The sequence below is a fragment of the Saccoglossus kowalevskii genome, chromosome 13 (assembly GCF_978046115.1).
Source record: "Saccoglossus kowalevskii chromosome 13, keSacKowa6.1, whole genome shotgun sequence".
Classification (NCBI taxonomy): Eukaryota; Metazoa; Hemichordata; class Enteropneusta; family Harrimaniidae; genus Saccoglossus; species Saccoglossus kowalevskii.
In genome coordinates, this window is record NC_140653.1 from 17,553,090 (window position 1) to 17,564,596 (window position 11,507).

General features: G+C 37.2%; 1 long non-coding RNA gene across 1 annotated transcript; it reads left to right on the forward strand.

Moving 5' to 3' along the window:
* The first annotated feature begins 5,311 nt into the window (after nucleotides 1-5,311).
* LOC146735043 (uncharacterized) lies at nucleotides 5,312-6,137 on the forward strand. The gene is made up of 2 exons (XR_014931312.1): nucleotides 5,312-5,467; nucleotides 5,962-6,137. It is a non-coding gene; the product is annotated as an uncharacterized LOC146735043 (long non-coding RNA).
* The last annotated feature ends 5,370 nt before the right edge of the window (nucleotides 6,138-11,507 follow it).

Genomic DNA, 11,507 nt, shown 5'->3' on the forward strand with positions numbered 1-11,507 from the left:
TTAGTAATTATAAAGTCACAGTGGTGGTGTATGCAGTTGACACAGCGCTTTTCTCGTCTGGAGATGCAACCAGTGTCAGAGATGAATATTAGCTAAGTAAAGGGGGGGTCATCACTTAATGGATTTACTATATGTCATCAACATATTTGTACTATGGTATTTAGGTGTTTTAATAGTCAGCTATTAAGAAGTATGTGTAAATTCACAATTATAACACTATGCATTCTGAATGTCAACATGTACGTCCAGCAAGAGCTAGTAACATTCGTAAATCAGTCGTGCATAGAGCAGTTTTTCCTGTACAATGGTCAGCAATTAGTCTGTTCATTTGCCTCGAAATTTTCACACATTATTGACAAGGTGTTCCCCCTTCAAAATGCGTCCGGACAGTTTATTACGGCGAGTGGAACAAAAATAACAAGTCCGCAATTAACATGGATATATAAATTATGCAAAAATAGAAAAGAGTGAACTTTGAGGTCATGCTGTGCGACTTTGAAAGCCGTTAGAGAGATGAGTGGACGCATTTGAATTAGTAGTATACCAAGGTATCCAGTGATGTAATTTTACCCACAAACGGACTTGAAGTTTTTGAGCTAATTTTTTTTAAACCACTTTTGTCCAAAAAAGCATATTTTTGACCCAAAATCAAAAACGCATTCTGGATATTTAAAATAAAGACAAGTTTTACAAAGTTTGTATAATAAGCTTTCAGAAAATATATAACATGCTGGATATATAATACCATCTTTATTGTCTAATTACTCAATTAAAAAGCAAGCCAAATAAACTGCATCTCTACCTTAAATCCGCCAAACAGTTCTTATTCGCTTTACCGCGAGCGTTGTCAGATACTGCAGACATTGCTGGCAATATTTTTCGTTCGACATGCTGATCCTGTGTGTTGTTGTCGTGTCGTCAGCTTCCAGTGTGGTGGTGTCGTCTGCATACGGTGTGGTTACGGTGGTGTCTTCATTTTCCGGTGTGGCGGAGCGGATTTCACTTGGGTTTTCACTCGGCATGTATGTTGCCGACTCGTCCGTAGTAAAAATCACGCTTTCTGCTATTCGGAATCGCTTGTCATTGGACCGTTTTTCCGTGCAATTTGTCAAAATTAACTTGGTTATTACAAAATAAATGAATAGTTTTATATAGTAGAGAAAAGCGATACGATGTTAATTAATTCAACTATCAGCAAACAGTGAGTGCATCCGGTCATTTGACCAAACGCGTACACGCGATAATAATTTGCGGGAGTATGAAATTACAAATGTTATTGTTTCGGGGCGTTACTTGTAAATTATCTTTTATTAAAAAAAAATCAAAACATGATATCATAAAACAAGGTCGTGTGGCTGCCGTGTGGCTGCCGTTTAATAAAAAGCAAAAAAAAATCACCACGAAAGTCTACTACATCCTTAATTAATGAATAACCTACTTCAGATCATGATTATATACGTTGTTTCCCAAACTTCGTTGCATTTTCCCGCAAAATATCCGTCGCATATCAAATATACGAGTATTATCCAAGCGAATTACCATGAAAAATAATAATAATCGTATCAAATAGGTTTTCAAACGAGTTGGAAGACGAGAAATTACTTTTATGCAAATTTGCCTCTCATTATGGCGCATCTGACAGACGCCGGGTCAATGGAACAGTTCAATTTTTTCACAAAAGATTCTCATCTAGTATACCAATAACTGTAAGTATCGCATTATTCGATAAACTTATTAAAAGACGGTAATCTTGAGTAGAATAAAAACAAACTGTAATTTATTCATAAATTGAAAAGTTTTTTCACTTTTGACTAAAATTTCACGAAAACAAAGGCTCGCACTGTGCAATCCGGACGCGGTCTAATTCCCAGTTTGCTGCTCAGTTTATAACAATAAACAGGATGTGTGCAACTTCAGTATGTTTTCCGTACGTCTGTTTTTGATGAAAAAAGGCTTATTTTCGAGGGAAACACGCATACACTTCACTCGTTTGATAAAAAATAACATTTCAACACAATTCACACATAGAGATAACTAAAAATAAAACATGTACGTAGTAAAATTCCATCTTCAATGTGAAATGCAGGTTTGAATATAAGCGCCCACGAACCTCGATCTCATCCTTAATACAATATCTAAACAAAAAAAAAGATAATATTTACGAACATTACTTCATTTTTTTACTATGCTCTACTATGCCAATGAATAACACCAATATTAAAATGTTAGTAAAAAGTTGAGCAGCTATTGAATCACACGACCAATCACAGAGTTGTATTATTAATCACATTGCACATTAATTGGATATCACCTTCTTCTCTTGCGCGCGGAGAGGCGTGATATCGTGGGACGCACCAATCACTACAGCGCGTCTCAACGGGCATCAATCATGAGGCCAAAACTTTTCCATGACGTCACAAATACGGGTTACCATAATAAATAACGCACGGGCCCGTAATAACAAGGAATAAAAAGAAAACTACATAGAATAAAAGAAACAGTAAAATTACCCTGGTTTCATGTGCCGATGGTACAAATGAATGGGGACACCCTAAAGTGCGTTCCTGCGTTCTTGCGTTCTTGCGTTCATGCGTTCCTAACTTTGTGATTGTGGCTAATAAAGATAATGTTAATACAGATTAAACCATTTTAGCCGCACAGAATTTCCCTTAGCATCATTGAATGGATATTGAATGGATGAAGTGCTTGTAAAATATATGCCTCAAACAATGTTGGCCTTGCTCATATGTGGAGGGTAAGTGATTAGTGGAAAAATTCCTTGTGGGTGGTATAGGAGGCGCAATTATGTTAAAGCTTATCCTGTGCTAAGTTGCACAGCCTATTAAATACAAAATAGAACAATTAATATATGACACTAAAGTTATCTAAATTACAAATTGAATCATTCAACACATACAATGGTATGTAAACTAACTTGACCCTGAATATTGTCCCTATTGCGAAACACTACTAAAACACTGGCTTATAAGCATACACAATATTAAATCGAAATATATCCAATACAACACTCAAAAATACTATAGTATGGATAATTCGAGAACAATATTCAGCATACAAATGCGATAGCTATATTTAAATGCATAATGGTTGAACATCAAAACTAACAAATATAAAGAACACATATGCTCCTAATTGCGACGCAATACAAGCAAATATATTCTGAATAAATATCGGAACAAAACAGGTCAGTATCTCGACACTACGTACGTAGGTACGGGGACAAAATGACTAAATATTAAAACAGTGTAAAAACGTTAAAAAACGATAAAATATAATAAATTAAATTAAATAAAAGAAATAATAAAATAAAAAATAAAAAACATAGCCCGTACACTACATCTGATTTTAATCAGATTGGGGGACCAAAGACCTTTATTTTACTTTATTAATAATCTTAACGGAAGAAATCCCAAGTCAGAACATATTTGGATAAACTGACGTTTTTATATTGTGACCCAGGTTCTTTGAACCTCAAATATATCCCCGCTTTTGTTAACACTAATTGAGTTTGTTTATATCCAGAAACCTTGTGTATTCATTAAAGGGGAGCAGAGGTGTGGCTTTTGACACTCTGTACATGAAATTTGAGATCTATGAATGAATTCTGTCGATAAAAACACCTTATATGTGCTGCGAAATGCCCTAAATATCGGGTATAAAACGGGCTGTGAAGCAGACGACAAACGTCCGCTTTTCCTGGCGTCATTTGGCCTCTAGAGGGCCAGTCAAATTATGTCATCAGTGAGCACTGATAATTGAACCCATTCATGCTTGTACGTCAATCCCATATAAATGCTACTATGAAAGATATTGTTAACTGACTACTTAAAATTTGAAACATGGTGAGCTGTTGTGTTATGAATGCCATAACGATTCATGTTATGTTTCTCGAATTCCCAAATAAAAATTCACATTGTTGGTTGCGAGAAATCGGCGGAAGAACTAACCTGAACGTGTAGACACGTACAGCGTTCTGGCTATAGTAAACAGTGAGTGAATAAATATTGTACGAGTTAAAACTAAATGAGAAATATGCTAATATCACTTGAACCACAGTACTCATTTTGCCCAACTTCCCACTTTTTAAACGATCGCTTAATTTCCGACCTCACTGTATTTTCCTACCGGAAAACGACCACATTTTTGCAGTTTTTTTTCTCTCGCTCAGGCTCGCTTATTAAAAACACCGACCGCTCGCCCAAACACTGGTCACCGGCACAGGAGTAGTCAAATGTTTGGGGATATACAACGAGTGCTAACTACTAGTATATTATAAATTCTGAACGGCTCATCAAATCTATACCACTCTGTATCGTTCGCGAACAACTTCATCTGTATCCAATACTATAGCCGATACAATATTGTAAACAAATGCCATGATATCTCAGTCATATCGCTATTGTTTACACTACCTTTTTTTTATTCTGGTTTGCACAAACGTCGAATAGCCGTCAAAAATTCAAATATATTTAGTTTTTAACTATCTATAATTATATGCACGCAATTTGACCCTTTGACTTAGATTTGATTGGGATGGAATATTTTATTTTAAACAATATTCTGACATTACTTACTGCCCCAAAAATGTTTCAACACAATTGCGGTATGACTGTCCGATTTACAAGTACATCGGGTAGTATATTAACAACCATTCTCACCAATCGCTAGCTTAGGAGAGAGTAGGAAATCAAACAGCCGCAGGTCGCCCGTCTTTTATGCATAGATGTCATGACGCCGTCTGACCGCGGTCGGGTACGAAAGGCTCGCACAGCAATTCACGTATATTGTCAAGACAATAAATGAACAGAAAGGACTGGGAAATTAAAAAGATTATATTGCCACAAAGTTAAATAAATCTGACTGCATCAAAAGCTTGGAAACTAGTTATAATATTTTGCAAAAGACTGAGTGATCAACGACATCATTTTGGGACGCAATTGAACTTTAAGTACTTCATTGCGTAACTTACTGCGCGGCGATGCTGACATCAAGTGTGTGTTGACCAAAGTTTGACCCCCAAGTCACGCACTGAACCAATCTGATTAAAATCTGATGTAGTGTACGGGCTTTAATTATTTTGGCTATAAACTTATTTTAATTTTATTTGTTATTACTTTTGTTATTATGCCTTTTTATTTTATTATCATTTTACTTTGATTTTGATTTCATGGTTTTTTTTAATTCCGCCCTACATACATCTGATCCGATGCCTATGTAAGTCCCGTTCAAATCTCGCGTAAGTAACAGCCAATCACAGCCCCCCTTTTATACGGGCTGAGATTTCAACGAGACCCACTATCGGCGATTTTAGTCAACGAATCACAGACCTCCTTCTATAGCGCACATGATGACGTCACCGGGCAGAGTCAGGTGGCAAACACACTCAAATAAAATGGCGGATTATACCGACGTTATAATTAGCGACCGAGAATAACACGGCTTTTCGGTAAGTTTATCATTGTCAAATGCAACGAAAGTCATTTTTATGTTAATATTGTGGCTCGAATGGTTCGACTTTAGATCGTTATTTTGCGTAGTTATTCTGGGAGTGACGATTTTGTTTCCACCGGTTCGACAGAACACAGGTGTCTTTTTCCAGTCGCTTGCCCTGGAGACAGGTGATGTTTTGTTGACGATCGGGCCAAAATCGTGTACGGCATTGAAGCCGTAGCTGTAAATATTCATCAAATTGTATCAACATTTTGTACATTATACAATAACTCTTTATTAAAGTAATTGAGCTGATTTGGACTGGAATAAAATATTTTTTATTTGGAACACATCGCAATTGATCAAGAAATATTTTTTGCTCCAATTTTTTGCGTCGATTCCGTGGGCCGGTGACCGTTATACAATTTAAAATCAGTTTGCATTGTTTACTATAGCTGTTAACAGTGTTCTAATCATTACGATTTACTCATTTTTTTGCTTCCATTCTAGATAATTATGCTCAGTGTTTCATTGATGTAAAATTGAAGCGATGACTGACTGAATGAACGAACCTTGGCTGGCGAAGATGTATCTGGAAGTGTACACGTTTGTTGGAAGTGAAAAAAATATTCAATGTAATGACAAAAATTGTAAAATTTCTTCTGTAAATAAAAATGTACTAGCAATTTTCTATTAATGGTTTATTCAAGTGGGCAAAATATAATTTACAGAAAGCTTGCCCGTATACACTGAAAAGTAAGCAACTGACAGCCTGTATAAAAGGGGGGCTGTGATTGGCTGTTACTTACGCGAGATTTGAACGGGACTTACATAGGCGTCGGATCAGATGTACCGTGTAGGGCGGAATTAAAAAAAAATCACAAAATCAAAGTAAAATAATAAAATAAAAAGGCATTGATAACAAATTTAATAAAAAATAAAATTAAAATAAGTTTATGGCCAAAATAATTAAAGCCCGTACACTACATCAGATTTTAATCAGATTGGCACTGAACAGGCGCGTTACCTTAGCAATCTTTTTCTTTCATGCTCCGCGCGTCGATCTTGTAAAATTGTTATTAGTTCTGACGGTGCTGTACGCAAACTTGTATATTTTGAAGTCGTTTACTTAGTGCGCTGCTTTTCTAATCAAATTTGTTTACAATGTTGTACCGGCTCTAAAAATTTCAACATTGTAATATATCGCTTTCATAATGATAATTACGTAAAGTCAGTTATTTAATATTGGACACAGGTGAAGTTTCGTCCGCGAACGATACAATGTGGTATAGATTCGAAGAGTAGTTCGGAATTTAATAATAGTTAGTACCCGTTGTATCCCCAAACTGTACCACTCAAAACCACTATTTCGATCACTACTCTGCCAATGACCAGTGTTTGGGCGACTGGTCGGTGTTTTTAATGAGTCCGTGAGAGAAAAATTACGATAAAAATGCGGTCGTTTTCCGGTCGGAAAATAAGCGATCGATTAAAAGTGGGAAGCTGGGAGAAATGATTACTTTAGTTCAAGTGATATTAGCGTATTTCTAATTTAGTTTTTAACTCAAACAATATTTACTCACTGTTTACTATAGCTAGAGCGCTGTACGTGTCTTCATTTTCAGGTTAGTTCTTCTGCCGATTTCTCGCAACCAACAATGTGATTTTTTATTTTGGATTTCGAGAAGCATAACATGGATCGTTATGGCATTCATAACACAACATTTCGCCATGTTTCAACTTTTAAGTAGTCAGTTAACAAGGTTTTTCATAGTAGCATTTCTATGGGATTGACGTACGAGCATGAATGGGTTCAATTATAAGTGTTTACTGATGACATCATTTGACTGGCCCTCTAGAGGCCAAATGACGCCAGGAAAGCGGACGTTTGTCGTCTGCTTCACAGCCCGTTTTATACCCGATATTTAGGGCATTTCGCAGCACATACAAGTTGTTTTTATCGACAGAATTCATTCATAGATCTCAAATTTCATGTACAGAGTGTCAAAAGCCACACTTCTGCTCCCCTTTAACAGGGCATTTGCCTTACTATTTCGGATTAGCGCCCTCACAGGTTAACTGCACTGTCTTGCCTGTGTGACCTTTCACCTCTCTATGATCTGTTGTTACTTAGGCTAAATGAAAATAAAGATCCGAGATTATTATCAGCAACCACAATTACTCGAACTCTCGTGTGTGTGTTTTCCCGTAAATTGCGTAAACACTGCACTCAAAATACGCAATTCACTGTTCCGGCCCCCACCGCCAGTGAGACCTGTGACAATATAGTCTTCCGTCAAAAATGAACAGTTAAATTCTCGCGATGCAATAATAGTGAATGAATGTTAAAGTTACATTATTAGTTTTTGTTATATTTAGACTTTGCTATAAAGTTATCGTTTGGAAATAAAACTATGTAAATTTGGATAACGAGAAATTAACATTTTTACTGAGAAATGAGTATGTCTTTCTGGGAAGCCGAATGTTCCCGAACATTCTCAGGTCTTTACAAAGACACGAATGCACATATGAATAAATAACTAATAGAATGCGTGTCAGATTATATTCGACATGCTTCGTGTGGCCCACTAAAAACAAATATCCATACATGCATTTTCAGTTTCATATAGCACTACTCGTGCAATATTCTACCATCTAAATCCAAGTCCACTCAACCATGTTCTTTTCGCAATGCAACTTTAACGAACACAAAGTCGCCTCTTATTTAACCACACTTTCACGTATATGCAATTTATTACGGTGAAAATAATTACTGTTAATTTAGTGCTCGTTACATCTTGAGAATCCGCTGCTTCTACTATTTGTTATCACAGATGATGTTGGCAATTCTGCACTTTTTAGTGGCAGGTTTTCATAATGCGCAAAATATCCTGTAAAATTACGTAGTTATTTAATTTCTTTACAAATGAAAAAACAGAAAGGCTGGAAAACCGGGTCTTCGGTGAAAGCTTGTCAGAATATGCAGCATATTGAAGTAGTATAGCTACAATCAGTGAGTTGTGTCATGATTTATATTTCAGCTTAATGGTGGTTGCCATGGCATCTACTGATAGGGGTTAAATGTCGAGGCCAGTCAGCTTAATAGTGGTTGCCATGACATCTACTGACAAAGGTTAAATTACTGATAAAGGTTAATGATGAGGCCAGATGGCGAACTAGTCGAAATCAGCCAAGACATCTCATGAGTTTGCAACTTTTTAAGATTACAGAGTACGGTGGTCGTAATCCTAAACTAATGTTGTTTGCGATTCTAAACTCATGCGGTATCTTTGTGGAATGTTATTGCAAGATTATTAAACCCATAAATATAAAGTGGCGTTGACAATATGATAGTGGTTTTCTTAATAGATTGACGATTAATCAATTGATTATGATGTGTAAAACTTTCTTGTGATTGGCTGTTTGTTTGAAGGCAAGGCCTTGAAGTCTCTTATACTGATTGTAATTGGTTAAGGAGTGACAAGTAATAAAGAGTGATTTAAAGCTGTCTCGGGCGAAAGCTGGAGACAAGCAGAGAATCGTTTGGACATGAAAGGAGCTTGTGTGAGTCCAGCGTGGAGAACAATCGGATCCCGGTTACCTAAGTGAAAGGTTTTCAAACATCAAAAATACCTATCACACGTGGTGGATAACCCTTGGGCACTGTGTTTTACACAAAAAAAGACATCTTGTGAAAACTGTATGATAACAAGACAAAGAACACACATAATGGAAGGAATCCGTGAGGTTTTGACAGAACATCTTGGATAAATGACACAAGCTATTGCTGGAGATCAGAGAATGACACAACAGGCAGTAGAAGGGATACAGGAAGTTGTCGAAGATCTTCAAAATCGTCCAACGCCTGTCAACATGGGAATCGTGCCAGCTCTGTTTAAAGGTAAACAATCAGAGAATGCAACAAATTGGTTACAGAAATTCAATGCATATGCAGACTTTAACCAACTACCGAATGATAGAAAGGCTGCAGGTTTCAGAATGCTGATGACTGGTCCAGCCGAGATGTGGGTAAATGAATTGCCAGCCCAAGTGAGAGATGATTATGAAGCTTTGACGGCAGCCTTTATTGCATATTTTGAGAACGCCGATTTAGACTGGATGCTCGAACAAGAATTGTCTGAGCGAAAACAGGGAGCCGACGAATCTGTAGAAGATTACGCAGCAAATATCAAGTCGCGTTGTGCCCGACTTCGTAAGACACTCGAAGAACAATTACATTATTTTCTCGCCGGGCTACGGAATGACATCAAGAGTCAGGTGATTGTACATCAGCCTCAAACGATTGATGAAGCACGATGGAGAGCCCGACTGAGTGAAATAGTTTGTCATATGCAAGATGAAGAGAAGAAAAAGAATGGCGCAGATTTATCAGCGATTGAACTCAGTGTGGAGAGATTAGCACAGAAAACTGAACAATTATTACAACAACATCTACCGCAGTACGTATACAACCCGCCGCAGTTCCAGGGACCCAGATTGGAAGAGGGCCAGATTGGTACAGCAAGTCTGACTTACCAGGGTAGGAAATTCAATACAATTTGTAGCATTTGTAATAAGCAGGGTCATTCTGCAGCCAGCTGTTACAGCCGTGAAAATTATTTCAGTGGTAATTGTTATAATTGTGGCAAAAGAGGTCATGTGGCAAAAGAATGTCGGGGAGGGGCACGAAAAAGGGATTTGAAAGATATAATTTGTTATAGTTGTGGGGCGAAAGGCCATATTGCTAAAAATTGTGATAACGAAAAACAGGGGGGGGGGCAATTTAAACCCAAAAAGTCTATTTTAGGAAGGGCGGAAAATAGACCAACTAGCCGTGGGAAAAAATGGTAGAAAGCCCTCTTTTGTGTTCAATATCAACCGATATATATAGTAGCAGCTTAATTAGGGTGGGAATAGATGATAGATATGTTTGGGCATTGGTAGACACGGGAGCCGAAATTTCAGTTATTTCAAAAAGTTTCATGCGAAACTTTCCAAGCTTGAGAAATCGTAAAATATATCCCCCCTTTCGAAGTTCAGCGCGTGCAGTGAACGGTCAAATAGTTCCGCTCAGAGGTCGAATCTACGTCAAGACAGAAATAGCGGATCAAAAAGTGACCATTTCTTTCCACATTGTTGACTATACAAAAAGTAATGTGATAATTGGAACAGATTTTCTTGCGGAACATAAAGCAGTTATTGATTTCTCATCCCGAAAGTTTCACTTGAGACCAAAGTCACCAATATGGACACAGAATAGTATTACAATCCCTCCCAAAACACAGCAAATTATAACTTGTAAAACTCGGTCACATTATCCCAACGGTGTGATTGCAGAGAATAGGTGCGTGAATAATTTATCTAAGTACGAGTTATTGACTGCAAAAGACATTTTTGAAATACATAAGAATAAGGTGCCAATTAGAATAATGAATCCATTAGACACAGAAATTCAAATTCCCCGAGGCATTAGGGTTGGAATGATACAATGTTTGACCCCGGATACTGGCATAATTGACGTTGGCTCAGAGAGAGAACCCTTAAATTTGAATGAGTTTAAGTACGATGATTACTCTTAGACTAGTGAAACTGTAAACCCTTTTAATGTTGACATGGCGGGGGCTGATTTAGACTCTGAACAAAAAGAAACATTAAGGAAATTCTTAAATATGAATGGAGATGTATTTGCCGAGATTGCCGGACATATGGGCCACACGACAATAATCCAACATAAAATAAGATTGAGGGGCGACCCCAACCCAATTAGTTGTCGACCGTACCGGGTTACTCCTCAAAAAAGGTCGGAAATCGAAAAACAAATTAATGATATGTTGTGTGAAGATATAATTTCCCCTTCTGTCTCAGAATGGTGTTTTCCGGTTGTCTTGGTTACGAAACCTGGGGTGCTTACAGACTTTGTGTCGACTATAGAAAGTTAAATGCAATCACAAAACTAGAGCCATATCCATTACCCTTAATTGTAGATTGTTTTGACTCCTTAGGAATAGCCAAACCCAAATATTTTTCGACGCTTGATCTAAAAAGTGGATATTTCC